The sequence below is a fragment of the Garra rufa genome, chromosome 11, assembly GCF_049309525.1.
Source record: "Garra rufa chromosome 11, GarRuf1.0, whole genome shotgun sequence".
In the NCBI taxonomy this organism is placed as follows: domain Eukaryota; kingdom Metazoa; phylum Chordata; class Actinopteri; order Cypriniformes; family Cyprinidae; genus Garra; species Garra rufa.
The window spans coordinates 20,358,463-20,364,164 of NC_133371.1; positions in this window are offsets into that span (position 1 = coordinate 20,358,463).

Consider the following 5,702-nt stretch of genomic DNA (forward strand, 5'->3'; position numbering starts at 1 on the left):
AGCCTACGCTAAGTCAGCTGCTCCAGAACCAGATCACGCTATGTCTGTCAAGCCACGGCCACCTTACATCACAGCATCAGCCAAGCCAGCGTCTTCTAACTCCACGTCAGCCAGCATCTGCTAAAGCCACGTCAGCCAAGCCAGCACCTGCTAACGCTACGTCAGCCAAGCCAGCGACTACTAACGTCACGTCTGCCAAGCCAGCGCTCGCCAGCATCAGATCACCCGAGCCACAGCCTGTTCATGTCATGTTTGATGCTCCTGTACAGTCAAGTCACGTCACAGCTACTGTTCCTGTCAAGTCACGTCACAGCTACTGTTCCTGCAAAGTCAAGTCATGTCACAGTTGCTGTTTCTGCAACATCAATTCATGTCACAGCTGCTGTTCCTGCAAGGTCAAGTCACATCACAGCTGCTGTTCCTGTAAAGTCGAGTCACGTCACAGCTGCCGTTCCTGCTAAGTCAAGTCACGTCACAGCTGCCGTTCCTGTAAAGTCAAGTCACGTCACAGCCGATGTTCCTGCAAGGTCAAGTTACATCACAGCAGCTGTTCCTTTAGAGTCAAGTCAAGACAAAGCAGCACTTCTTGAATCAAGTCAAGACATAGCTGCACCTCCTGAATCACATCAAGACACCACTTCACATACTGAGTCAAGCCAAGCAGCATTTTCTGAGTCAAGTCAAGCAGCACCTCCTAAGCCAAGTCAAGCCACAACCGTTCCAGCCAAGCCAAGTCAAGTCACAGCTGTTCCACTAAAGCCAAGTCAAGTCACAGTCGTTCAAGCCAAGCCAAGTCAAGTCACAACTGTTCCACTAAAACCAAGTCAAGTCACCGTTGCTCCTTCAAGGTCAAGCAAGGTCAAGTCACGCCTCGCCCAAGTACCCAAAGCCAAGTCACGTCTCACCTGAGCGTCCTGAGCCAAACCACGCCTCGTCTGATCTGCCAGAGCCTCGGCATGTTTTGATTACCAATATCATGGACCCTCCTCTGATGTCAGTGCGGGCTGCGGACAAACCGGTAGAACCTACACTCCAAAGCCTTACTCCCTCAAACCCGGTATGCCTCCCATTAACCACCGAACTGCCCACGATGGCAGTACTCCTGAAGCCTCGCCAGCCAAAGAATCCGCTGCGCCAATGACTCTCTTCGAGGCGGCGTTCATAGCAGAAATTCCCTGCTCTGTCAGCACCGCCAAGGCTCCCTGCTCTGCCAGCGCCGCCAAGGCTCCCTGCTTTGCCTCTGGCGGGCCTCTGCTCAGTCTGCTCTGCCCTGGTGGGCTCCTACTCTGTCTGCTCCGCCCTGGTGGGCTCCTGCTCCGTCTGCTCCGCCCTGGTGGGCTCCTGCTCCATCTGCACCGCCCTGGTGGGCTCCTGCTCCGTCTGCGCCGCCCTGGTGGGCTCCTGCTCCGCCTTCTCCACCCTGGTGGGCTCCTGCTCCACACTGGAGGATTTCGGTCTGGCTCTGGTGGTCGTCTGCTCCGCCTTGCGTACCCTCGCTCCCACATGTCCCACAAAGCCTCTCCCTTCCCCCACTGTGTTCACGGATCGTTGATTAGTGTTTAGTAGTAATTTCCCCTTGTTCTGCGTTTTCTAGTTTCTCTGTGTTTCGACCCTTGGATTGTTTTTGTATTATTGATTCTTGCCGCCTGCCCCTGACCATTTTTGCATGTTTATTGGATTATTCTTCTGGATGTTCTTGGATGTTTGTGTTTGCCGTTTCTGACTTCGCCTGTTTGACTACGTCTATTCAAATAAAGCATGCACTTGGATCCACTTCTCTCAGCCTCCTCTGTTACACATACATACATCTGCTTATCTCTTAGCATGAGAAAATGTCTATTTTCTGTTTTCATCTTTTAGTTTTAAAATAGACCGGCACAACACTAGTTTGTAAGTTTTACATTACACTGTAAACTGATGTATATATGGACATACTAAATCATTCCTGAAACAGAAAAATAATAAATACAGTAATATTCCCTCCTCACTTCGAAAACTGTGGGCTTCCACAAAGACACGCACAGACACCAACATATAACATGAGGAGCATTTCTCTGACTGGGGGAAGGGCGTGGTCTCAAAGATAAAAGCTGCAACATAACGTCAGCAGGGGTCACTCATACCTTATTAAATAAATAACAAACAGTTAATTCTGCCAAAATACATAATACATGGAACAGTTTTTACGCTATATTATTGATTGTTTATGTTGCTAAGGGTGTTGTGCAATGATACACAGAAACGTTGGATGAAGGGGTCATAGCCGTGCTGTATTGTGAATAAAACACAGCTACTGACCAATCAGAGTCGAGGAATGGAAATAACCATTTTATAATTCAAAATAAATCATAATATGTGTATGGTACATACTAAAACTAATAACATCTCTGTTTTGGGTGATACACACACAATATACACATACAATAAATACTTAGATACAAGTGTGATATTGCGTTTATACAACTGCTTTATGGCACAAGTTTGTAAACAAATAAGAAAATAACCACTGATTTTATTTACATTTTTGTCTTTATCAGGTTTATTTTTTTATTTTTATTTTTTTATTTATTTATTTTATAATTTTGCCTGTGTTAATGCCAACAGCATAAATTATTGGTACAAGTGTGAATTTTTATTTAGAATTTGTATAACTACTGTCATATTTCACCCTCATTTACTTTACTAAATCTGTTTTACATTATGCACAAAATTATTTAATTAACCAGTTAGCTAGTTATGACTGTAAGGAAGCAAATGTCCCAAATGAAACGCATTTAAATGTTTAATCCCAGGACCTTTTAACTATAAAATTATGCAGTCCTGTTAATAGGCTTTCATCCTGTTGGCTTCAAAATATTTATTTATTTTTATTTTTTTACACCAGATGGTGTTGTTTTCTCAGGTTTGGCCTACAAAGCAAATACTCACCTTTTCCCGTTTTCTGCTTTTGCTGTATTATAGATCCAGTAGGATAAATGATGCAGCTATAAATGTGTGGGCATGATAATTAGGATGTCAGAGTGTGGTTTGTGTGTGTACTAAAAAAGTGTGTTAGGTTAAAAAAATAAAAAAATAAATGCAGAAATATACTATCTTCCGCCACAGATTCAAATCTCAAGTTGACAGTTTAACAGATGAGCCCAAGTACCCTGTACTAATTAGAAAACATCTTGGTTATGTATGGTGGAGGGAACAGAGATGTTGAGTCGAGTGTACGACACTAGGGGTCACACATGGGAGCCCAAACACCTCTGACATCATTGAGAAAAGGCCAATGAAATTGGGTGCGCAGAATTTGCAAAGCTGGCCACGGCCCGAATATGCGAGTATAAATAGGCCAGCGCATCATCTGTTCACTTCTGTTCTGTTCTGAGGAGTCGAGAAGTGTTTCAACCCACTCAGAGGCAGTTTTAAGTTGAGGCATAAGGGACACAATGTCTCCATTCCCACCATACGTAATCAATACGTTCCCTTTCAGTTGTTCACTCCGATGTTGTGTTGAGTGTACGACACTAGGGGTCCCTATACTCAACGCTACAACTACCAGACCATGTCACGAGTATATGGGATATTAACAAGCCAACATGTCAAGAAAAAGTCTCTGAGAAATCTAATAACTAAATCATGCCTTCCCACCAATCTGTCTTCCACTATGTCGTGGTTTGTGGAAATTTCAGCCACGTACACCTTAAGTATAGAAGCAGTAAGGTACCTATCCAAGTCTCCTTGGAGGAAGATAGCACGATTCGATGCCACATCTCCATGGCTCCTTGCCTTGTGAAGATCACCAAAAATTCACAAAAATCCTCATAGTGGTCGCCCTGGCCTGCGTAAGGGTGTTTACCACCACGGATGGAACGGCACAGCTGGGCACAGGTGCCAGATTGTGCCTTTTACCTGGGAGAGGAGGTCCCTCCTTAGAGGAATGCGCCAGGGAGGAGCCAATGACAGGACCAATATGGGGCTACCAACAGGAGCTGTTCTCTGTTCTCCCTGACTTTGCACAATGTCTGTGCAATGAGGCTCACTGGGGGAAATGCATACTTGCATAGATTCCTGGGCCAGCTGTGTGCCAGTGCATTTGTACCGGAGTGTGACTTGTCATGAGAGAGAATTTGCAAACGTTTGAGTTGTCCCTGAATGTGAGTGGCACGCAGAGACTTGAGTCTGTGCTGGGTCCAAGGTGAGAGTTTGTGGGCAAGTTGTGACATATGAAAGGAACCACAAACCAATTACCATGAACCAATCCTGATCCCTGACACATGTGAGAATGTGTTTGAGGGTTAACATTTTAAATGGGAGCTTCTAAAGGGCTCGATTCAAAACTCTAGGATCGGTTTGAGTCTGCCACCCTTTTTGGGTACAATGAAGTAAAACCTGTAAAACCCTTTACTTCATGTTGGCTTTGAGAACAAGCTCTATCATACCCTTACCTAAGAGGGTTCTGCTCGAAGGACTGCAGCTTTCTCGCCTCGAACCATGATCAAGAAAATGCTGCTAAACCTGGATGGACGCATCACAAACTGAATTGTGGATTTAAGTAGTTTATGTATTTTGTTGTACTTTGTAGTTTGTGTTTCCTGTTTCCCCACTCTTTTGTACAATGTGAACTTGTCCAAGTGTTGATTGCAGTAGCTCCAGTATGAAAAAAGTTATTAAAAGTTTTTTTTTTTTTTTTTTATGGTTTTAAGTTTTTTAAAAACTTTCCCCAGCAGCATCCTTGAAGGGCACAACCTCAGAGAGCTTATTAGAAAAAAATACAATGACAGATGCACTAATAAAGTTATGCACATTTATCCTGGCTCTTCCAAGCTTTATAATGGCAATGGGCAGGTGTTTCTGTTTAAAAGTCCAACAAAGTGCATCTATCCATAATAAAAAAAAGTACTCCACACAGCTCCGGGGGGAAAATATCAATATTTAAAATGTAGTAATCACTTTTCTCTAGCTTGCACTAACTGTCGTAAACGGAAGCTGTTCCGGGCGGATGACATAGAATGCAAAACAAAACAGTGGTCATGAATTACAAGTACAAAAGGAGGATTTGTAAAGAAAAATATCAGGATTTCGAGCCAAGAGGAGATTGGTTTTCCTTTGCTAAAATAAGGAAACTTTGCCTCCTTTGCTCCTGTAAACTATTGTTGGTTATTGCAAGATCAGTGGCACATGTGCTATGCATATGTCTACGTCATCCGCCTGGAATGGTTTACATGTATGATAGTTAGCACAAATTTAGTGCAAATGTATTATTACATTTTAAAAATTGAAATTTTTTTTATTTATTTATTTTTTACAAAAAAGCATCAGTTTGCTACAAAAGGCCTTTATTCACCCCCCTGAGCTGTGTGGAGCCATTTGTAAGCATTTTTTTTTTTTTTTTTTGTCAAATGTCTTTGGCCATGCAAAATGTCCTTCTCACATCAGTGCTGATACAGGCACAGCTTTGTCTGTCATCAAAGAATCAAAGAAGCTGCATTATTTAATTTACCCTGTTTAATGATAGAATAAATTGAATACTGTATAAAGATACATTTGAAACAATGTAAGCAAGACTGTAAGTTCCCCAAAATGCTGTGTCCATCATAATGAAACATGTAAATGGTTCAATATGCTAATCCCACAGGGCATTTTAAGATACAATAAAATGCAGCACTGTTCCAGTTCTGTCTCAGAGGTTTCTGCTCTACATACATAGTATTGGC